This window comes from Equus caballus, chromosome 5 (assembly GCF_041296265.1).
Source record: "Equus caballus isolate H_3958 breed thoroughbred chromosome 5, TB-T2T, whole genome shotgun sequence".
Taxonomy (NCBI): Eukaryota; Metazoa; Chordata; class Mammalia; order Perissodactyla; family Equidae; genus Equus; species Equus caballus.
Genome location: NC_091688.1, coordinates 27,140,263 through 27,164,857, shown reverse-complemented (window position 1 = coordinate 27,164,857; position 24,595 = coordinate 27,140,263). Strand labels below are relative to the sequence as shown.

The window sequence follows — 24,595 nt, the reverse complement described above, 5'->3', positions numbered from 1 at the left end:
GTGCAGAGGAGAGAATGGACTACGGGGGTGAACCGTACCTCACACTCAGATTTCAGTTTATAGCACACTCATCTGAATTCAAAACAGGTCACAGGAATGCAAGACTCTTATCTGTTTTGTTCACTGATGTATCCCGGACCCCTAGCATTGTGACCAATAGATAGCAGCTGCTCAGGAAATACTTTCTGAATAAATGAATGACACACTTTCTCTTATTGAAGCCTCATAACCACCCCACGTGGTGGAGTATATAGCCACATTTTGCATAAGAATAAATAGGCTCAGAGAGGTTGAGTGCCTTGCCCAAGGCACAACAGCTAGCCTGGGATAAAAACTCAGATTCTGACTCAAGTGCTCTTTCTGGTGCCTTCTGCGGGCTCTAAATGGTTGAAGAGTCTCTAATTTTTGAAAAAGGGAAAATAAAGACAGAAAGAAGATAAAGTGTATGCGGTTTCGAAGAATGACAGGCACTGCTCTTGAGAGAGTAATGGGCCCCAACACCATTCTTAATTGGCCATGTGTGGCCAGGTTACAGTATCCCAGTAAGTCCCAGGTTCAACCAGGACATGAGACCACGGAAAGAGGACTTCTCAGCAAGCACAAGAGGCGGGACCTCTGCGAAGCAGAAGGCTGGACTCCTCCAGGATCACGGACTCTAGACTCCACCCCCAAGTTCGTTTAAAAAAAAAATACTGTGCCCCTTCAGTGGTTCCTATTAGGCTGAGCTGATAATCAGCCCATCTTGTACTCTTTAGCGTGAATTCCCTAGAGAGTGTCCTGATTGTCCTCACTCAGGCCTGTGGATGCTCCCAGACCAAGTTATTGGACGTGGAACAGCTGGGCCGGGGTAAAGGCCGGCCCCTCCCTGCACTGTGCTCCCTTGTCTGCTGCAGAGAGAGACAGAGGAAAGAAGAGGCTGACCTTTGACAGTCACGGGCAGACGGGAGCAACGGGCTACACGCTCCAGACCCAGACATGACACATACTAAAAAACTGATAAACAAGTGCAGATTAATGGAGTGACGACAAGACACAGGGAGAGTTCAGATGGGTTACACATGATCAGCAAAGTCTTGGCCCCTCAACCTCGTGTGCTGGCAGAACTTTAACTCATCATGAACATATCTCTGTCTCCCACAGTGGATTGGATGTTGCAGAGACCCAGACCCAGGGCGGATTGGTGCTCTATCCAAAAGTATATTTGGGGTGCATCTGGCCCTGTCTAGAAATAAGACGGAGCCCATCTCCTGGAAAATATGCAATAGCGTGACCCCAGCCTTGTGAGCAAGTGGGCAAGGGGCTTGGAGCACCAAGGAGTCAAGAGACTCAGAGTTGAACTTGAAGATTACACTGGGGTTCACAGGGGCAGAATCCAGAGAAGCCCAGGGGAATGGAAGACAGATCTGAGGCAGGGCTTGGGGGATGGTAGAGGAAGAAGAACAGAAGGAACATTCTCAACAGATGAGCCAGGGGACTTCAGTCAGCGGAGGAGAGACTAAAACCCACAATGCCAAGAAAACTGGATTCTACCCTGGTTTTGGCACAAATCAAGTGTGGCTTTGAGCAAGTCATTTCCCTTTTACGGTCTTGAGTTTCTTTAACCCCCAAAAATGAAGGGCTTGGGTTGGATGAACTCTAAAGTCTTTACTATTTTTAAAAATTCTGAAATTCCAAATTTATCACTCCCTCCTCAAATGTCTGGACTTTTCTGGTCACCGCCAACCATGGAAAACAGGACCTCCAAGGACTTTTCCAGCCAGGTGTGGGGTGCCCCGTGAACCCCTCATTAGATATTCACCACCTCTTCTCGCTCCCCACTCCCTGCCCCCCATATCCCCATATGCAGATGGCTTTGTTTTCCAAACCTGATAGATGCTGACAGGTATATTGTCTCAGCATCAGCAGACTGCCAGAGGCTGCTCAAGTCAAATGATTTTCTTTCCCCTAATAACTTGGAGGATTTTTTTCTCTTAAAAGGCAAAAAAATAGAGGTCTTTTTTTTTTCAGGCCTCTTTTTTACCTTAAAGAGACAGAATGTCATTTATCTTCCACTTTAGCCCAAAGTCAAATGAAAGGAATGCTAAACAAAGACCAGCCTGCCTTGGAGCAGTCATTTGTGACTAGAGGCTGGGGAGAAAGGGGATGGGCCTTGGGGACCATCTCCAGAGACTGGTGATTGACAGGCTGAAGGGAAGCGGGGGCGGGTGGGATCTGAACGGCAGCCAGGAGGAGAGGCACAGCCACCCACAGAGGCGGGGGAGCAGGAGGCCCTGTGGGGTTGGATGCCTGCCAGATGGGGGGTATGGGGCTGGCCAGTAGGCAAGAGCTATCTGTGGGGGTGCTCATAAAGAAGCTAATTCAGCCAAGCACAAGAAGACAGAACAAGTCTGGGGTGGTCAAATTCGAACAGGCTTCATGATATGATTCTGTGACCCCAAAATTACTTTAGTCTTCAGAATAGGCCTCAATGCTGATGAAAATTGCCTTTTACTCTAATAACCTGTATTGTTTTTCATGAACAGTTGACCGGGATTGGGTGATCCACCAACCAACAAGTTCTTTAAGCTCCCCCCGAGGGATAAATATCTTAGCAGTTGTAACGATAATATAACGATAAATAAAATACAGTTCTTGCTCTCAAGAATCCCAGGATCTGATGAAGAGGACGAGACAGAGAAAGAAAAATAACAGGGAGCAATGCTAGTGAGCAAATGCTTAATGCAGAGGATGGTCATGCCCGGAATTCAGGGATCAGTTGGGGCTGAGGCAGGAAGGCTTCCTGGAGGAGGTGTCTTTCCCAGTGGTGCTGTAATGGATGGAACCATTTCATTAAGGGCTGCAATCTGACTGCAAGATGGAACCAGGGACACAGATTAAAGGTGAGTAGGTTTGACAAACTTAGAAAAAGGCAAATTGTCCATCTCAAAGAAGAGTGGTAGTGGCAGTAGAAGTGGGGAGGCTGCCATGTCAGGCATTGCCACCGCTTGAGCCTAAGGGACAACAAGATTTATGTACTCTGGGAATGGGGTGGGGTGCTTTCTGCCAGACTTAGTGGTAATTATAATCATAATCATCATCACTAACTTTTATTGAATGCTTACTCCAGCCAAACACTATTCTAAAGGTTTTATATGCACCATCTCATTTCATGTTCAAAGTAAAATTATGAGGTAGTTCTCCATTTTAGAGGTGAGAAACCTGAGGAGGCACTGAGAGTTCAAGAAACTTGCCTAAATTACCTCACCTACTCTCTAAACTTAGATTTCTTTAACTGTTTTTTTTTTTTAAAGATTGGCAACTGAGCTAACATCTGTTACCAATCTTCTTTTTTTCTTCTTCTTCTTTTCCCCAAGGACCCCCAGTACATAGTTGTATATTCTAGTTGTGAGTGCCTCTGGTTGTGGCATGTGGGATGCCGCCTCAGCATGGCCTGATGAACGATGCCAGGTCCGAGCCCAGGATCTGAACCAGCGAAACCCTGGGCTGGCAAAGCGGAGTGTGCGAACTTAACCACTCGGCCACGGGGCCAGCCCCCTCTTTAACCGTTACAGGATGACAATAGTAGCTTTTCCCTGCTAGGATTATGTCTTGAAGATTAAATGAGAAAATGCATGCGATGCACTTAGCACAGAGTCTGGTAAGTGGCAGGTGCTTCATAAATATTTGCATGCGCATCAGCATCACGGCTCTGAGGGAGAGATGCACATCATAGTGGCAGACCTATGTGGAAGCCGCTGTTTTGGGTCTCTGTTAACTCAGGGAGTCACAGTTTTCTGGCTAGAGGAAGTATAATTGGGAAAAGAGGTCGGATCATATCATGAAAGGCCTGGGATGCTTGGATCTTGCCTTGTGAAAAGGAATGTTCTATTCTTCCCTCTATTTCTAGCTCTCTACTTTGCCACTGCCTTACAAGCAACTCATAAGGACCTACAACTTACTGCTGCCCCCTCTTCTTCCATTTCTGATGCCTCTGCCTGCTAGATATGCCCAGAGCACTGCCCATGTCTGCAGGCGACACCCGGGGCTCACGAGGGTCTGATCTCCGCCTGGGCAGGCTGAGCAGGGCGCATGCCCTGACACTTATCTCACCGCTGGGGAGCTGTGCTTCTGAGTCCTTGGGTGGCAACTGTCCCCAGGAAGCTGTGTTCTCTTCCTAAAAGATCCTGGAGGGCAGAGGGAGCTGATCTCATCGCGTCCTCAGAGAGTGCTGGGTCCACTGTCTAGTTGTGCAGAAGGGAGGGCTGGGCGGGCTCCAGCCTTACCTGAGAGTCCCCTTAGGAGCCTGCACACAGCTGCTATGTGTGATCAGGGTACACGTTCTCGAGCAGCAGTGGAGAAAGGGGTAACTGAGTTGCTCTGGGGCTGGCTGGCTGCAGAAGATGGGTTCCTCCAGCACCTCCTAAAGAATGTGGCCAATCAGCCTGATGCCATGGAAAGAGCTCAGGCCTAGGAGGGAGAAGATTAACAGCTGGGTGACCCAGAGCAAGTCTCTGCCCTCTCTGGGCTGGAGCTGCCTCACCGGCACCTCTGAAGTCCGCAGAGAGCAGTGGTGGAGAGCGAAGCCTGGAGCCCTTTCTAGGTTTGGCTCCCCGCTGTACCACTAAGAAGCTGCATGACTTGGGGCAAGGCATTTAACCTCCATGAACTGAATGTCTTCGTTTGTAAAATGCATTGGTGCAGGATTATGAATTAATACACATACAGCTCTTAGAACACAACCCGGCACAGGAAACATTAGGCATGTTACTAGCATTACTGCTGCCACCACCACTGCACGAAGGGTGTGGATTAGTGAGCCTTTCTAAGGGCTCTGAAAAGTCTGTGGTTCTATTTCCCTGCACTGTGAGCACCGTTTAGATTCAGACTTAACTAGCATTTGCTGAGCGCTTACTACATGTGAATATATTATTGTATTTAATCCTCGAAACAAGTCCTATGAGTCCCAGGTTATTATGCTTATTAAGAAACGAGAAAATCAAAGCTCAGAGAATTTAAGTGAAGTTCTCAGGGTCACATAGCTAGCACATGGTAGATCCAGGATTCGCACACAGTCCCACCCAGTCCTCTTTCCACTCTAATCTGTCTGTAATGGGACAAAGGATTGGTCCTTTGGTATCAAGCTATCACGTCTGGCCAAGATTTTGGGCCAAAGCTCTGGTTCCAGGCAGATCCAGTTCTGGGCCTTAGTGTGTATGCTGAGCCGGTCTCAAGGGTAAGTGGGGGATTTGCCAATGAAAATGTTACCAGCTGAACCAGCATTAGCCAGCCATATTGGGGCTGAGATTGAAGGGAAACTAAAATTAATCCTCTCATTACTGGCCTGACCTGCAGAGGGATGGGCAGCACTGAGCCAGGAAGAAGTCTCATTAACATCTGCCGCTACAGTCTGCTCGCCTTTCATTTCCTCTGTCCCGCCTGGGAATGCTGCACAGGCACCGGGATGCCAAGATGCAATGTGTGTATGTACACACACACACACACACACACGCAGGCACACACTCACAACACGGACAGAATTAGGGGCTCAAGGATGCAGATCCTTGGGAAGAAGAGAAATTAGTGGCATATGTGGGTCTTCTCCCTATGCCAAGCCCCCTCTGAGGATATCAGGGTCAGAGGCCAGAGTCTTGCAGTCATGATGAGATTGGTCTCGGCAAATGTGTCCAGCGCTTGCCTGGTAATGGAGTGGCCCGGACCACTGACTGGCCTCAGCTCCTGTCAGTGAGAGGGGCTTCTGAATGTAGAAAGAAAGAGAGTGGTGACTCGATAAGGCCTGGTGGCCTGCAGTTATGTGTGGGGCTGAGGGCTGGGGAGTGAAGAGATAACTCTTCTGAGAGTCTGTGTTCTTGTTCTATTCTTGCAGTGGCACCTGGGGGAGGCAGGGAGGAACACAGAAGGTAGAGTCAGAAGGAGACTCAGCGGGTGGGGGTGGGAGGATGTAAGGGCTGCTGAGGGAGGGAAGAAGGCACTGTCAAACTCTCTGGATGGTCATCAGCCAGATGTGGAGACCAGATGGAGGAGACAGGCTGGAGGTGGGGGTGGGGAGGAGAAGAGGACAAAATGAGAGGAGGGTGACTGGGGAGGGCATCAGAGGCAGGTAAAGAAGGCAGTTCACCTAGATTGGCCGGCCGAGCAATGCCATCAGAGGGAGAAGTGGGAGGCGTTGCCAGGCCTCCTGTTAAACTGGTTGGTATGCCAGGACGGCAGAGATTGCCAGGCACTCCTGCTGAAGGCTCTGCTCAGCTCCTCCTCTTTACATTTCCACCATGACTTGAGCTCCACGGTACGCCCCCTGCCCTGTGCTAGCCCTTATGCCTCCTCTTCTCATTTCCACCCTCAAGTTCATTGCTGCAAAGTGACAACATTCCCAAGACTGCAGTAGTGGACACAGGACAAATCCCTTCAAGGAAATAAGTTGGTGTTTCTGGTCTCCCTGAACATATCTGGGATGCAAGGAAAATCGGATTCAGACCCAGCTGATCTGACACCTCCCTGGTGCTAAAAACTCTCTGGCCAGGCCCGGCCAATTGCTGTCTTTGGGGGAGCTAGGTCAGCTGGGAGCCAGCTGTGGTTGGAACTCTGCACACTGGCAACTCTGTGGGAGCTCCCAGACCCCTTAGAAAACAGAACTCAACAGCATGGCCACTGGCCCTCCAGCTGTGAGCAGACTGGCTGATCCTGCAGAAATGTTCAGGAGGAGGCATGTGATAAGTGGAGTGGAATGCCTGGAGACCCTTTACCTGAAGAGGAATCCAAAACTAGACTTAGACTGAAGGAGAGTGGGAAGGAAGCCTAAGGGTGAGTGTGGGGGGAGGATGAGGATGTGCCAGGTCAAGAACAAAGTGTGGGTCTTCCACCCAGGTCCACTTATGCCAACTCAGCATCCAACAGTGAAATGTGACCCCAAGTATGGACGACAGCTCATTGCTGAGCAAATGGAGCTACTCCTTCTGGGGAAAAAGGTGCCTCCTTTCTCCCCGACTGGATCCCCCCAGGGCTGGCGTGGCTGCCATCCTGGAGTCCTCTAAATGGGAGACAAAAAGCCTCCAGAATCCAAGTAGAAAAGGATAGAGGCTACCCAGCCTGAAGGAAGAGAGAGCTAAAATGATCCCTGAAAGATCCTATTAGGCTGAACAAGGCCTAAATTTGCTTGTATCCCTTAAAATTACAGGCAGCCTAGTGAGGTTGATATTCTCTGCTGGGAGATCTGGGGTCAGCTGGCTCCACACCAGTAGTCACTGCTCTCCTGGGGAATGGGCTGGAACTCTGGAAAGGTTATCCACAGTCCCAGCAGGGGATGAGAGCTACAACCTGAGGCCCTGGGGACAGAGGTCAGGCTGGAGAAAGGGTATAAGAAAGGCGATTTTCCTAAGAGAGCGCCTGAGAAAACCTGACAGCCCGAGACAGAAGACCCTTAAAAGATAGTTAAAAAGTGCCTAGGGACTCATTGGGATGGGTAAAGGGTTGGACACGGGTCGGTCTCCCACTGAGTGGTATCTTGGGGTTTTGTTTGAAGTGAACTGATGGATGGCTCAATTCTGTTCCTGTCTGAAGCAACCAAGCTTATGTACCCTCTTTCTACCTCCAACTTGGTGCTTTACAGTTTACAAAATGCTTTCAAAGTCAGGTTTGATTTAAGCTCACAAAAAGTCTGTTGAATAAACGCGTGGGGGCTTATTGCCATTTCACAGGCGAGGAAATGGAGGTCAAAGGCTGTTGCTTCCAGCATTAGTTCCCATCAGCATTTCCAATCGGATGGTAAGAGCCCAGTTAGCTAAATCTTGCAAAGCCTTTTAAATGCAGTGGTGGGCACCGCAAGGGGGGGGGGGCAAATGGCCTGTAATGAACTCTGGGGCCCATCCATTTCCATGGATGTGGGCAGGAGGGAGGGCTGTGACCTCTATAGTTCTCGATTCTGCATGTATCCATGTGTACCCTTATTGCCAGAGCAGGACACTTGGTCAACACAAGTGTGGGCTTTGAGGCTATACAGCAATATGACCTGGGGTCATGGAGAATAAGACCCAAATATCTTGGGGTCATGGAGGATAAAACCCAAAGATGATGAGTGACAAGGTCAGAATTAGGTTGACATAGGTTGGAAAAACCTTGAGAAGAATGGGAAAGATCAACTAGAGAAAGCCCCAAGGTGGGAAAGAGACAATCAAGGATGTTGTCCAGGTAGGCAGAAAATGCCAGAGAAAGAGTGATTTTACTCAGGGGAATGTAAGTGACTGAGGATTCATGGGGAGGTTAGATCTTGGTATGTCTGGCATGTAGCGCATGCTGGATCAAAGGCTAAAACCTGGAGTTATCTTTCACAATTACACATCTGATTATGTCCCTGACTTGCTCAAAGACCTTAAATGGCTCCCCTTTGCTGACCTAACTCCCACCTAAGAGCATGCCATTCATGATGGCTTACCACCTGGCCCATGCCTGCTTCTGCAGCCACTTGCCCTCTCTGTCTACTCCCTTCTCCTTGAGCCCTGGGCCCCTTGAGCACCAAGCCATGACAGTCCCCTGGGCTTGCTGTGCTCGGGTATACAGTGCCTTTGCACAGACTGTTTTGGCTGCTGCTGGGGAGTGGCCTTTAGCCTCTTGTCTAGCTCAGAACTCCTTCTTATATTTATAACCAAGCTCATATGCCTCCTATTCTTTGATGCCTTCTCCAACTTTCCCAGGCCAAGTCATTCATTCCCTCTGCTTAATTTAGGCCCCCAGCACTTGGTATGTATTTCTGTCTTGGTACTTGGTACATATCCCATGGCATTCCATTTGTTAATACAAGACAAAATGTGACATTCACCTTTGTATTCTTCCTACCTAACCCATTCAGAGTCGAGCATAGTGCCTAACTTATAACACACTCAGTGAGTTGAAGATTGGCAGAGTCCAGATTCTAGAACCAGGCTGCCTGGTTTGAACCCCTGCTCTGCCTCTGATTAACGGTATAACCTTAACCTCTCTGTGCCTCAGTTGCCTCATTTACAAAATGGGGATAATAATTACAGATACCTCATGGGATCATTATGAGGATTAAAAGAGCTAATTATGCAAAGCTCTAGGACAGTGGCACTTAGAAGTCACTACATGAGTGTTTACTGTAATGATTATTGTCTTTTGAATGAATAAAGAAACAACATGGAATTAGCAAGCTGGTCACATTTTTCTTCAGTGACCTCAGAAGAACTCATAAGGAGTGTAGGGGTAGAAATAAAGTTCTGATGACATGAAACATGGGATTACAGGCAGGAAAGCCTAAGCAATGGGCTATAGAACCAGACCAGTGGTTCTCAAAGTGTGGTCTCTGGGACCGGAGGCATCAGCCCCACCTGAAACTTGTTAGAAATGCAAATTTCAGGCCCCACCCCAACCCAGCTACTGAATCAAAAACCAGGGGAGTAGGGCCCAGCAGTGTGTGTTTGAACAAACTCTCAGGTGATACTGATGCACGCTTAAGTTTGAGGACCACTCGGCTAGACTTTGCCCATCTCTTATTATCTGGGTATAGTGTGTGCCCTGAGATTTCAAACCTGCTATTGCAGAAGAAGTCTGGGGCCTTACCCTGAGGACCGGAGAAAATATCAGGGAGAAAACACCCCTGTTGATAGTAGACAATGTGCATGGTCTCTACCATGCAGTAGGAGCTCACCAAGTGTCAACTGCTATCCTCTTTCCTCCTTTTCCTGTAAAGAAGTGGTACCAGAGGGATGAAAGAGAAAAAGCCACATTCCCAGGGCACTGCTTTTGGAGAATTCCTGAGTTTTTTGTAGTAGACAGGAGGGGAGAGCTAGAGCACAAGAATTGTGAGAGCCTTGCTTTGAGAATTAGTGCACACAATGTGCACCCTGGGTGCCCATTCTCTCATGGGCGTGGGGACAGTGTGCACAGGGACACTGTCACTCTCTGCTGAGCCTGAAGCTCAGCTTGAGGAACAGGTCGGGGAGAATGAGGGAGGAGAGCTTGGCTGGGGTCCAGTGTTCCTGACAAAGGTTTACATGGTGAGTCAGGCTAGCCCCAGCCTCCCCCCGAGAAAGGCCTGCAATGCCAAATGAAGGATTAAATCTTCAGGGGGTGGGGATGGGGGTGCTGCCTGCCTCTGCCTTCTCTCCTTATGTGTGAGAGCTAGCCGCACTCCCTTACCTCACACTGCACCTGGGCCTTCGGCCCCCCGGCTGGGAACCCAATTTTCAGGGTCTTGAATGAGGCTCAGTGCAAACACCTGTATCCATGAGGATGGGAGGAGAAGGGGAGTTCAAATGACTCACTCCTTAAATATACCCAATTTAGGATGATTTAGGGCAGTGGTTTGCAAAGCATGGTCTCTATCTAGACCCAAGAGCATCAGCATCCTCCGGAAACTTATAAAATCAGCATCGGGGAAATGCACATTTTCAGGCTCCATCCCACATCCATTAAATCCAAATTCTAGGGGTGGGGCCCAGCAATCTGTGCTCTAACAATTCTGCAGGTGATTCTGACACCTGCCCAAGTTTGAGAACCACTGGTTTAGGGCATGAGTTGAAGTCTTCCCTGTTTGGAAGGAGAGGGACATGTGCTATGCCACAGCAAAGGGGCCTCCCTGTTGCCCTGGCATCTAACCCTGCCACTCAGCGCCCCCACAAGAATGAAGCGTTCTGGGCTTGAGCCAGAAAGAGTCTCTAGTGACAGGACAGGAGGAGAGGCCCTGTGGGTGGTAAAGGGGGAGGAGGTTGCCACAACTCATTTTCTCTTTTTTCTCTTAACATGAAAGCCCAGAGGAGGCCTCAGCCTCCCTGCCATTGAAACTGGTAAATTACAGGATGATGATGGTGATATTACCAATAATGATGATAATAGCACCAATAACGTGAGGTCAGACAGGCACTTTCCCGTCTTCGGTCAAGGGGTAAGGTTGCAGCTTGGGTGTATTTGCTTCTGCTTTAGAGAAAACCCTGGAACCAAGCCAGCTCCACTTCCATGCCAGGGGGTGCAGCTGGGGCTCCTAGCCCTGTGTCCTCCCTCCCTTCTGCTGGATGCTCCCTCCGGTCAGTCAATTCCTCCCTCTGGGCACTGGGGTCTGCCCTGTGTCTGGGCAGGCGAGGGGCTGGGTGACAGCCAAGAGGCAGGTGGGACCCGCCTTCCATCCCCACTGGACCATGCTGTGGGTATTCATTCGCAGACTAGATGCCAGCCCTCCAGGTCAGAAGACAGCCCTGAGGAAGGCAGCAGGAGAGGTCCACCCTGGATGCTGCCGGCATTAAGATGATGAGAGCCCAGGGCCTCTGCTGGCCTCCATGTCTCTCAGGCAAGCTACAAAGAGAAGCCGGAGGCAGAAACCATGCATGTTGGGTAGGATGCTGCAGCATATCCAGAAATAGTTTGAGCTAGAGTCTCTCCTTAGAGATCTCTCCTCTCTCCCTTTGCCCAGAGAAACAGAGCGGAGATTCAGAATCTCAAGGAGAGAAAAGGTCATCTCATAGCACTCTCCTTCCACAATGGACCTCACCACCCACCCAACCCATCTTGCTTATTCTTCAAGATTGCCCAGGAGGAAATATTTCCCTAAACGCTACAGCGTTTCGAGGAGGATCAAAGGGAACAACCACATACCCAAGCCCTCCATCTCTCCCCTCTTGCTGCCTGCCGCCCCGCCCCCACGCTGGGCTTCAAACACCAGAGGAAATTAGCCCAAGGCCCCCTGTCATCGCAAGCACTGACTTGCGAACATGTGCTTAGGTTGTTTCTCCTCCACTCCAAGAGCTTTGGGGCAGCTCACTGGGGGCTTGTATTTTTCTTTTTTTTTAAAGAACTGTGTGTATGTTAAAGTCATTAAGGTTTGAAAAGGGGGTAGTGGGTAGAGGAGTAAAGGCCATTATATGGGAAGAGAAGAAAAATGACCTGTCTTCAGGCTGTCAACAGAGGAAACGCCTCTGCATCAGGGAGTGGGAGGGGGCTTGGTTCGGGGGCCTGAGCAGCTCCTCTGAGCCTGCATGGCCAGGAGCAGGATGAGGGCAGAGAAAAGGGTTTACCACTCTGTCTGTGTCTTGGCCGTGGCAGTGGCTGTGGCTGCCTGGGAGTGGACTATCACCAGGTATGTGTTATAGAGCCACCAACAGAGAAGAGAGCTGAGAAACAAAACAGAACAAAAAAGAGCTAACACTGACAAGCACTTCCTACGTATCACACATTGTGCTATATGCTCTGCATCCACTTTTACAGTGAATCCACACGCATGTGGGGAGATACTATTATTATCCCCATTTTACAGATGAGGAAACTGAGGGTCACAGTGGTTAAGTGCCTTGCCAGAAGTCAGTCACACAGTGAGCAAGTGGCAGACACAGGACACCATGGCCTGAGTCTTTTTGGAGACTTGCTCCAGTTAAGACCAACAGCTCATTGTATGGAGTTCCTGTCCCTCAGGAAAACCCAAAGCAGCCAAGGGGAGCTGGGGCAGAGGGCACTTAAGCTAAGGGTGTGGGAAAGCGAGTTGGGGGGCCTCAGGAGCAAGAATCACAGCTGCTATGTCCCTGGTCAGCTCAAGCTTTTGGTGTCTCCCCTCTGCTGAGGTTTGAGAAGGGATGATGGGGGCTGGCTCTTCTGGAACCCCAAACTCCCGGTCTTCCAAGCACCCCAGGAATCACTCAGCAGCAAAACTAGCCTCCAGGCCCTGAGCCTGCCTCTTCCTTCCTTTCAGGCCTTCATTTGCCTGAACAGGAGACAGATTTGCATGGGTGATTCTCTCTGGAGCAACATGGCGATGCGGAGGGTGAAGAGGAGCATCACAGAAGCTCCATCCTGGCTGGGCCTCTGAGGACCCTTGCATCCAGCCCATCCACTGAGCCTTCCTCATGCTGAGCAGCCCCTTCAAAGAGAGGCTGCTGCCTGCCCAGGCACTTTCGTCACCTCCCCAGGCAGAGAAGAGAGGTGGCAGGGGTGGGGGTGGGGCGCAGGGTAAGACCGTGTGTCTGTTATTTAACTCTCCCCCAGGTAGCTGGACCCTGAGGGTTTGTCCCGGGTCCCCAGAGCACTTGCTCCAAATCACTGCTCAAGTGACAGCTTGTGCTTTCTGTGTTAGAGGAGTTCTGGAAGGATGAAAGTCCCATCCCACTGGCTGCTCCACAGGCCTCCTTTGCCAAAACACACTGTGAAAGAACCCCTGACCTCCACCTCATACTTTCTCTGCTCCACCTCCCACCAACCCTGTTTGCTCCCCTCCTCCCTAGAGAGGGTCAGACAGCTCAGTAATTTAGGGATCACTGGCAAGAAAGGTGCAGAGGTCAGAAGTCAGTGAGGGGCTGGGAGGGGAATTTCACCCCTGCTCTCTGGCAGGACCCCCTCCTCCAGAGCCCACCTCCTCCCACCATCTGTAGACCAGGCCCCTATGGGCCTGGGAAGGTAGAGACAGGGCCTGGGGATGGGAAGTGGTGGCATGCAGATAGACAGGAGGAGAACGTGTATTTTTAAACTGTGCCCTGAAAAGTAACTTTGAAGGTGCAAATGTGCCCCTCTCGCTTTCTTATTTGGAAATTTTGCTAGGAGTGGTCCATGCTACATTCCCCTGAGAACTCAGCCGATTCAAGAAGTTCTTTTTATTGTCTCACCTCAACTCCCCACTGCTCTGGCTGCTACACGAACAAAGGCTAACTTACTTAATATCCCTCCTCTCTCTTCACCACGACCTGTTCAGTCTAGCTCAGCTCAGCTCAGCTCCAAAGTGCAGAACATGAGGCAGTGAGCGACTCACACTAGTTCAGGGAGCCGAGGAGCTGGACCACGAGAGGATTTCACTGCAACTCCACGGCTGCGAAAAGCACCTTCCCCAGCCCACACGAGTGGCGTTGTCTGGACATTACATTTATGGAATGTTAGCTCTAGAAGGGCCTTCCACTGCAATCTCCTCATTTTGCAGTTAGGGAAACTGAGGCATATCCGCCATCATTCTGCTGGCTGGTAGCAAAATAAGGGCTCCTGTGCAGTTAGGAGAAAAAGGATAGAGGCCTGACGAGCTGTCTGACAGCTGAGCCAAGCTATGGAAGGGATCTGCACCCAGTTCTCCTGGGTTCTTGCCCACCTTGGGAGGGGCAACTCAGCCTGTCTCTGAGCGGCCTGGTGAATTAACACAACTTCACAGGGTGGTCCCCTCCGTGGCTGGGGGAACCAGCAGAGGCCAAGGGGCCTGGATCAGAAAAGGAACACTTTCCTCCCCACCGAGCTTTCTCCACATATGGAATCCAGCCGGGGCTGCCAACCTCCCAGCCCAGAAAGAGAGCTTTTCCTCTCTTCCTCCTGCGTACCAGGAGGAACTGGGAAAGCTGAAGTCAGGGAGGAAGGTGCAATTTATTCAGTCTGGGATAGGGAATGAAAGCTCTTCTGGGGCTCCCTGCCCCTCCAGGGGTGAGGTCAGAAGAATAAAGGTCACAGATGGACCTGCCGTGGTATGGGAGAGGCACATGTGTTCTTGTGTGCATGGGAGGGAGGTGGGAGTGGGGGCACTGGGGTTTGATGACTCAGACAGGGGAGAAGCCACCGAAGGCTTACAGACCAGACAAGGGTCATCCTGAATCCAGAGGGAGGGCAGTGGGAGCCCTATGAAGTCACTTTCTTGAATGTCACTCACATTTCCTTTCACCCTCACTCTGCCTTCCTGTCTCTTTTTGCCTCTTTCCCCCTTAACCTTCCTCAGCAGCGAAGGGGGACCAGAGGGAGCTGGAAAAGGGGTCTGCAGGGCCTCTCCGACTCTGCTGACCATCAGCCGCCAAGAGCTGCTGCTGACAGAAAAGAAATGAAGGGGCCGAGATGGAGGGAGAGCAGATGTCTGCGGCTGCAGGATCTCTCTGCACTGTGCCCCACCCCCGCTGCCTCCTGGGGTCCCTGCTGCGGATGGGGGGCCGGGGCCAGGTGCCGCGGAGGGCGGTTCTCAGCGGGAGGGCTGGGCCCCACTCCTGCTCACTCCACCTCTCAGCTTCTTTCGCCTGGAGAACAGATCATAGAAAGGGTCTGTCTGGAGTTTAGGCTGTGAATATGGCTCACTCTGGGGCAGATGGAAAATACACTGCACTGTGTCATCTTATAAAACTGTCTCCTTTTCCACCGAGACTGACAGACAGATGATTCTCCTTAAGGCTTTAAAGTCATCCTAGACTTCCAAGTTGTTTCTACTTCCTCTTCCAGAACTGAACCATCAGTACAGTAGCCACCACCCAAGTGTAGCTATTTAAATTTAAATTAATTAAAACTAAGTAAAATCAGAAATTCATTTCCTCAGGGGCAGTAACACATTTCAATCTCTCAATAGCACTTGTGGCTAGTGGCTACCGTACTGGACAACACAGATATAAAAAGTTTCCATCACCATAGAAAGTTATTTTGGACAGTGCTGTTCTAGAAAGGTCTTACTTCAGCCTAATTTTCATTCGCAGTTTCTCCAGATGCTCACATGCTGGCCTGCTCCTTAGGAAGGCGGGAATGACTGGCCCTGAGGATGGGCGTGGGGTGGGGTGAGAGCGGGCGGAGGGCAGGGAGGTGTAGGAAAGTCTATTATGTTTATTTTGCCAACCTGTGTGCTTCTTTAGACCTTGAGTCTCTTCGCTAGGACTAAGCTATTCCATTTGCCCGGGGAGGAGGGGGCAGCTGTCGATAGCAGAGGAGGAATTCAGGTGGCAGCTACAGCCAAATGGGTTTTGCAATAATATCCTGCCTCCCGTCCCCACCCCTGCTTCAGAAACACCAGGGAAGGTACAGCAAGGGCAATCCTAGATAAGGTGGGTGTAGTGTCATTAGCCCGACTTACTCATTGCACCCCGGGGCCTCCACTGGGCAGGCGTAGGCAGGGATGGGGACGGGGGACACAGGCTAGGATGAGGCAAGCGGTTATGCTTCAGTCAATTTTGAAAGTTGTTGACATGATGGAGATGGAATGAGAGATGCAGAGTCAGATACTGGGCACGCCCAGCTGAGCCTGCCACCCAACTCACTCACAGGCCTGGCTGCCCTCCTCAGTCCAGGAGGTCCCTTGATGGAAAGAAGTCGGGAAGAGCACATGCATGCATATGCACACACACACACACACCATGCAGGCATGCACACACAACACACACACAAGCACAGACATACATATACACCACACACACACACACCACATGCATGCCATGCAGGCATGCACACACACACACACACACACACACACACATACCACACACATACCATATACACTCCCACACACATGCACACAAACACAGCATACATGCATGCATCCACACATACACACACACACCATACACATACCACACATGCATGCATGCACACAGACACAAACACCACACACACACATACCACAATCTTACCCCACATGTACACACACACCACATACATAAACGCATACATACTTATACACCATACATACCACACCCCCCACCACATGCTTGAGTGTGCATGCACACATACCACACATGCACGTATGCACACACACCACACAAAAACATGTACATACACACATATATACCACACATACACCATGTAGTTCCAGGGAGATTTCTGGAAAGAATCTTTAGACCAATTTCCCAGTAAGCCTCAGCTATTCCTCCTGGCTCCAAGGAGGCCAGCAGCTGGTTCCAGCTAAGCAGGCAAGCTACCCAAAGCCTCTAAAATCAGGGTCTGGGCCCCTCCGAGGCCAACAGTCCAATTAAGCTTTGTTCCCACAGGTGGAAAGCAAATGAATTCAGAGCCATTCCTTCCCTTCTTCGGGCATTAAGCCCTCAGACCTCCCACCTCCCCCTCAGCACCCCTGCACTTTCCCACATGGACTCCTCGCCTCTCACACTCTGCTCTGAAGATTAGGTTACTCAGGGATCACAGACCCTTAGAAATATTTCATTCCAAGATGTCCTCTAGACCGTGGGGACCTGCCTGAATAGTTCAAAGGAAAACTCTGGGCTGAGAGGCATGGCCTCCATTAGGGAGCCTCTCAGCCCAGGAGGCAGGGCCCCTGGAGATTAAGGCCAAGGATCCTTGTACCTTCCATGATGCCATTTCCTTCTCCCAAGGGCCCGAAAGAGCTGCGGGGAGATCCTGGTGCTCCACTCTCCTCCCAGAGGCACCTCCTCCTCCCTGCAGAGCTAATTGGGAAGACTGGCATAAATATATCCATATATCTCCCTATAAATACACACATCTTTAGCTATATATATCTTTTCTTCTAAAGACTTGGCAAGAATTCCCTAGAAGCCTTTTCCATGACACAATAGAAAAGCGGCGGAGTCATCAGTTCGATGGTTCCCACAAATACCGCTTTGGATTGACCTTTGCAAAGCTCCCTTGAACTTTGCTTCCAGTAACTCAACCGCTTCTACCCTCACCAGCCCCAACCCCGTGGCAACCACAAAATACAACTCGGTTTCCTGAAGCTGCCGCTTTATTTCTCGTGGGCCTCTGTCTGAAAGCAAAAAATCCATTGCTTTTGACCTATCATCTTAAAAAAATAGTAGGCTTTGTGTCTGAGCTCCAGCTGGCAACAGGAGGAAATTAGCTGGGCAAAGGGATCCCATGGCACTCAAGGACAGTGTGGGTAAGGATGGGTGGTAATGGTTTCCGAGTGGGCTAGGCCTCTGTGGGCAGATGGTGGGGCCCACTGAGGAGCCACCTATGAAGGCTTAGCGACCACTGGGGCGGTGAGCAAGGATGTGGCAGGTCTCCTTGTGATGGCTCCTTGGATAAACAGGAGAAACTGCAGGGTGCAGGCAGAGAGCTGGAAAAGCCAGCCAGGTAATGACTTTCTGAGGGAGTTATCATTAGGCACAGGTTCTAAGAACCGTATCTTCATCACCCTGCATCAGCATTTGTTGGAAGGAGGCCCAGGAAGGGAGGAGGGAAAGGCTGGCTCTTCCATCATTTTTTTCCCTCCACCATTAAAGGCTTGGGTGGGCGGAGACAGGCCCTGTGACTTTTCTTTGTGGTATTAAGATCCTAGCCACATGTTGACATCACATTTAATCCTCAAACAGGTTTTCTATTCTTGATTTTCAAAGTGGGGGTTCGAAGAGGAGATTCATAAGTAGAGAGTGGAAAATGCAAAGGACTATGAGATTCAACAGAGAAAAGCAGAAAATGTAATTTGGCAAAAAAGCAAAAGGCGAAAAACAAAAAGTCCCAAGCCCACAAGTCTACCTCCTATAGCCTTTCTTCTTCAGTCTTCTTTCTTTAAAAGTTGGGTTGTTATCTTTGCAACAGAGAATGCCAGCAGGTGTTGCTGGCAGCTGTTTAATGACAGTGTCAAGAACGTCTTTCAGGAAGGTAGGCTCGGAGGCAGGGGGCGGTGATGGAGAAAATGGGGTGAGGGAGGAGTGGGTGGCCCCACCTCTGCAGAGATGTAGCTAAGGACTGGAGTGCTGCCCTGGGAATTGCAATGTTATTTTGTACAAAATTCTTCCTGTAGGAAGTAAGGGGGAGGGGCAAGAGACATATTTCAGTGTTTTGTAGACCTAAGAATTTTGAGCTGGAATTATGAGCAGCTCACTGTGTCTTTGGGCAAATATCTTAGCTCCTCTATTCTGCATCTCCCCTTTCTTCTTATTGTTAGTCACTGTCAAGAGGATTAAATAAAAGGACCTGAAGTCTCTTGGAGAGGGATCCCAGCAGACCCCAGGGGTGATGAGCTCTGCAATTATTCCACATCTGGAAAAGGTAATGGCTTCCAGACTGGCAGGGGCATGTCACAGACCAGCAAGAGGAAGATGCTTTTGTTACCTAGCTGATCTCAGTTCCACGGTGTGTGAGAGACACTGTGGGAGGCTGGATTTGGAAGGGAGTGGAGCAGTAGTGATAGAGCCTTCACAGCAAATGCATGCCTCAGGAACGTCCGGAATCTGAAATTCTTCTCTGCTCTGTGCTCACAGCTTAGTCCCCTACCACTGACCTCGTGAAGCAAACCTGAAGACCTCTCATGTCAAAAATCTTCCTTAGAGAGACCAGGACAGCCAGAGCTGTGGGAAGTTGTCCTCAGGGTACTCTGCCACCCGCCCCCCCCTCCCCGAACTGTTACTCCCCTTCCTGTTGGGACAATGACCAAGATCTCGTGAAAGTTCCTGGCATTTTTTTCCTCCACCTGCAGGGCATTACCAGGCCATGTACTCCTGGAATATAGCCTGCAGATGTCAGGTCTCTCTCTAGGCACTTGATCATTCTATGTTTTCTTTTTTTTAATTGGAGGAGTGGTGGTATTTTCGCCTCCCATCACATATGTAACATATGTAATTCATGGGGAGGAGGGCATAGGCTTTGGGGCAGCAGTTAAAGCACCTCCCCATTTGTTTGAGCCCCTGGAAAAAACCCACCTGGAAGGATGCGCATACCCGCTAGCATTTTTCAAGCACCCACTCTCTGCCACGCACCAGCACCATGCTAAAAGATGCACGTATCTGACCTCATTTAATTTCCAAAGCACCCTTCAAGGTAGGTATCATCATTCTCATCTCACAGACAAAGAAACCAGATCTCCATAAGGTTAACTAATTTTCCCAATTTTGTCTACCTCATAGATGGCAAAGATAGGACTTGAACCCAGATGGTCTGATTCCACAGTCCATATTCTTCCCATTACACATGCTGCCCCTGTCCAAACAGCCCACCAGGCAGGAGCCACAAATAAAATACCACACCTCCTACAGTCCGCACTAAATCAGCACTGGGAAAAGCTGGAGGCAGGCAGAGAGCAGATCTTTATCAAGACACTTCAGGAGCAGGAGAAATAGTTCAGCCCTTCTCCCAGCCAAAGGTTGGCTGTGTTTGCAAGATGAGAAACATTTTGCGGGGAGAGGAAAAAGGATGCAATCTCAAGCTAAAATCACCACCCACACCAAAATAAACCTGAAGGCAAACTGGGGCCTCAAGGATTTTGTTCAATTGCTCATGTGTGTGTATGTGACTGTGTGAGTATGTGTGGGGGAGAGGGAAAGAAGTCGGCAGGAAAGGAAAAGGAATATCTTTTTTCATACCCAGTGACATTTATCAACTACACTCTCCTCCCGAAACTTATGCTTCTCCTTCACTTACTTATTTCAACACTCTCTCCTGATCTTCTGTAGAGAGCTAGCACGGTCTAATGGATGAGCACAGACTTGAAGGCCAGCAGACCTGGGTTTGCTCTCCAAACTCACCACCTCCTGAGTTGTCCAATAAATCCATATTACATGAGCGAATGGGAAATAATTTAACCTCCCTGAGCCTTAGTTTTCTCATCCGGAAAGATAAATAGTCATAGTACCTGCGTTGCAGGAGGATTAAATGAAGTAAAGTGCTTAGCACCTCGGTTGGCACATAGTTGATGTTCAGTAAATGTTTGTTGCTCTGATCAGTTTCTCACCCTCAGTACTGTGACATTTGGGCAGGATAATTCTTTGCTGTTGGGGCTGTTCTGTACATTGTAGGATGTTTAGTACCATCCCTGGCCTCTATCCACTAGATGCCAGTAGCACCTCCTGCCCCAGACGTAACAATCAAAGATGTCTCGAGACATTGCCAGATGTCCAGAGAATTGCCCCAGTTGAAAATACTGGCTTAATGGAATTAATAGTGATATTTGCAACCAGTAATATATTTGCAAGCACACAGTAGGCAGTGATAGTAACATTCATTTTTTTTAATGAGTGAGTGAATGTATGAATGAACACAGTAATAATGGGTGTAGTTCTGCATCTTCAAACCTTTGGTGGCAGGAGGAGTACAGTCTACTAAATTTTGGACTCCAGATGGTTGATGGAATCACAGAGGGGTCTAGGAAGGGCACCACCCGGCCTGCCTTGGTGTCTGCTGCCAGATACGTTTGGGACAGACCTGGCAGCTGTGGGGATTTGTAGATGGAGCATTGACAGGTGAGTGAGGCTGTGAGCTAAATGAGGCTGAAGGAATTTTCCCCTCGGGGAGAGGGCACTCCCAAAGGGATTTGCCGGCAGCAATGATGGCTTGAATTTCTGTGTATGAAATGTGATGGCTGGAATCATGGGCTCCCCTGAAAGAATCTCATCCTTTGCCCATGGCCAGCCACAGACATTGATGGGAACCCATGAAGTCCTACCTTACTTGAAGCATAGCACACATCTGCAAGCCCCTTTTGACTCACATCAAGAAGATGCCTTACAACAGGGGCAGCGAGATGGCTCCTGCCCGAGGATTTCTTCCTTCCTTCCCCCTCCCCACATACCCCTCTCCTTCCTTCCTTTTTAAATAGTGGTTGGTACTCTAGGCACAGAGACGACAAATGCACCTCCTATCCTAAAGTTGCTGTGTGTATGGAGGGGCAGAGAAAAGGAGAAAGGGCAATTACAATATCTATAATAATAATAGGTAACATTTACTGAGCACTTACTCTATTTTGGACACTGACCCATGCGCTTTACACTTACGAGCTCATTTACATGTCCCTCATGACAAGCCTATGAGGCAGAAACCATTATCATTTCCAGTTTGCAGATGAGAAAACAGGCACAGCGAGGTGAAGTGACTCTTACTGTCACCCGGATATTAAGGGGCAGAATCAGGAGTGGAAGCCAGGACACCTTGGCTCTTGGGCCTGGACTCTTCTTACCCACCGTGCTCTTCTGCTCTGACAGCCATGTGATGCACTGCTAGGAAGAACACAAAGCGGGGCTTCCTGGAGGAGGTGATGCCACAGCATCTTGAAGATGAGAAGGTGTTAGCTGGGTGAGCGGAAGGGGGAAGTGTTCCTAGTCTGAGAGAACAACATACCCAAAGTCCTACTGGAGGTGAGAAGAAGTGTGGAGACATATCAAGGTTCCACGGGGCAATTCTTACCCTTCCCGTGTGGACTCCTCTCCCCTGGCCCCATGGCTGGGTTAGGGTCCACCCAGCTGACAGGACTTATACCCTCTGGCCTGGTCTGGCTCTCTAGCTACACTCACTCGGAGCTACCTATTTGGCCTCCTCTCCCAGTCTGTGCTGTCTGATTTGACTTTACGACCAAGACTGGGACCTAGGTTCTGTCTCCCGCAAGCATAGCCCTCAATGTTCCGCTCCCTCCAAGTGTCTGATCTATTCTCCCTGTCTCACCCTCTGGCTCACCTCTTGGCCCTAATCTGGGTTCTTTCAGCCTTGCCTTGTTCTGCTGCCACAGACCCCAGGTTCGACGGTGGGAGTTTGTGTGTGTGTATGTGTGTTACATATGTATGTGTGTGTGTTGAGTGTGTGAGTGTATGGCAGGTGGTGAGTGTGGTGTATGTGAGCTTGCTACAAGGGGTACCCACCATGTGATGGTCAGGCAGGCCCAACATTTCATCATCTGTCATATGAACCTATTACTTTTTAAACAACAAAAAAATCATATTCGTAACCCTGATACATATAAAATAGATGAGAGCAAGATGCTTGGATTGAAGGAGGATGTAAGTGGGAGACTGGAGTGGTCACCCTAGAGTCTGGAGGCACACTGTCTAAAAACCATTAGACAAACAGTCAAAATTTTAGGGTCAGAGAAGCTTTGAGAATTTGATGAAAGCAATGGGCTCTCTACACAAAAATTATAGATCTACAAATGTTTACATAACATTTTTTTCATAGAACATAGACATCCTGAATCCTAGAAGAGATGTTAAAAATCCTGTGCATTCAGCTTCTGCCATATCCTCCTATTGGGTCTCCCTGCCGCTCTGACTTTGCAAGGGAAAGTTATAAGACATTGGTGGCCGCAGCACAGTGAATGATGAAACCCAGAGAGTCCTGATCTTGCTTCGTTTGCTCAAAGAGAGCAGACGCCTGGAGTTTGGAAAGCACAACCATCTTGTGCTCAGATTTCTATGACAGGGGCACTGGTGTTAATGTTGCTCCCACACAGCCAGCTCTAAGGGGTGTGGGTATCAGAGATGATTTATGCTTCAGTTTCCCCACTAGCTTAATGCTCACATATCTAGGCTACGATTAGAATGAGACAAAGGATGGGCATCCAGGTTCTTATCTGTGTCATTGCTGGGTGATGCTGGGCAAATGAGTTGACCCCTCTGGGCAAGTTTCCTCATCCATAAGATCACAGCCCATGAGGTGATCAGGATTACTAAGATGAGCTCGAAATAGGCGATATATACATGAAACCTCTTCATACACCTCAAACCACTAAACAAGTTTAAGGGTGTTGTATTCTTGGCATTCAGAGACACTGACTGGGAGATTTATACCAGGAGAGTTGCCTTCTGGACTGGAAACCAGAGAGGATAATGGAGATCACTTTTACTTAAAAGGGGCACATTGAGGCTCAAGATATCAAATGAGTTGTCCAGGGTCATCCACTGATGAGTCCTGGGAGTGGCGGAGGGAGCTCACAGCTGAGGGCACTTAGCTCTGGACAATCCCAGCAACATCCAGTGGCCCTGGAGTCATCTGCTCCCTTGTCTGAGGCTCCCGTCCCTCGGCCAAGGAAAGTGACCCTGGGAATAGCTTGTTGCCACAGCCCCTGCTCCTGCGTACTCAGGTTGGGGCTCATGTCTGCTATGAGATGCAAATTAACTTCTAAGTTGGCAGTGATGGGAAAACGAGGAGGTTCTTCATTGGGTCCGCCTGCTGTTAATGAGCTGATCTGGGGGAAGAGACTGAGTGCAAATGAACAATCACCACCCGGAGTCGCCGGAGTGCTGGTACAGCCTGCCCCATGCATGTGTTTTATGCAGCGCGCAGGCTGCCGGTGCCTGGGGCCCGCAGGCAGGTTTATGAGATTAAAGCCCAGTGCCCAATAAATAATTTAGCAGCTTACTGCAAAAAAACATACATGCAGTATAATAGCTACTATCTCCAGCAGTCTGATGTGTACATACATTTTAAATGCACATCACTTTCATCTACACGTTTCCATTTGATGCAGAATCCAAAAGCAAATAAGGAGGAAAAAACCATCACCTCCACCCTCTGTGTATGTCCTGCCACTAAGATGGGCTTGATGAGAAACAAAACTCCTCAATGCACTAATTACTCAGGGCTTTGCTGGCTGTCCTTCTCCACTTCCCACCCCCCTCTATCTTTGCTCTATTCCTTGTTTTTGGTTGCTGTTTGTGTGTGTAGGAAGAATCTGAAATCTCCACTAGACGAATTATTCATTCAGAATTTGGTTTTCTTCTCCCAGGGGTGCCTTTTATGGAGCAAAGCTGGCCCCAGGTGCTGTCTCGTGCAGCGCACAAGTGACTTGCTTGTGGGTGCAGCTCAAAAGCTGAAATAAATAAATATCACCACTGCGGCCACCAGAATCTTGACTGAAGTTTTAATGAGCCAGAAGAAGTAGTGATTGATTGGTAAGCCTTGGTCTTGGGCATGAGGGAGGGGAAGAGTATTGGAGAAAAAAGGAGGAAGCGGTGGTTGGGGTAGGTGTCACAGGGACTGAGGGTGGGAGAAGGCAGAGAAACTTGCAGGAAGCTGCTCCAGGATCCAGAAGCATCAATGGGAGATGAGTGGCACAGTAATCTATGTAGCAACATGAACTGGCAGGAGAAAATGAGGCCAAAGGGAACTATCCTCTCCTTATTGGAAAGTTTACTGGTTCTGAACACAGTTAAGGGACAAGTGGCTACAATGGGGGAGACAGGCATGTGGGAGAGCGGTAGGGTTTCCCTCTAGCTTT

General features: G+C 49.5%; 1 protein-coding gene and 1 long non-coding RNA gene across 3 annotated transcripts in view; one reads left to right on the top strand and one right to left on the bottom strand.

The window, feature by feature from the left end:
• Positions 1 to 24,228, top strand: part of LOC138924237 (uncharacterized) — a 30,554-nt gene extending 6,326 nt beyond the window's left edge. The window contains exons 2-3 of the long non-coding RNA XR_011439061.1: positions 18,563 to 18,666; positions 24,104 to 24,228. This is a non-coding gene — a long non-coding RNA (uncharacterized lncRNA). The remainder of the gene's footprint in view (positions 1 to 18,562; positions 18,667 to 24,103) is intronic.
• Positions 1 to 24,595, bottom strand: part of PLXNA2 (plexin A2) — a 213,014-nt gene that overhangs the window by 142,317 nt on the left and 46,102 nt on the right. The window lies entirely within an intron of this gene.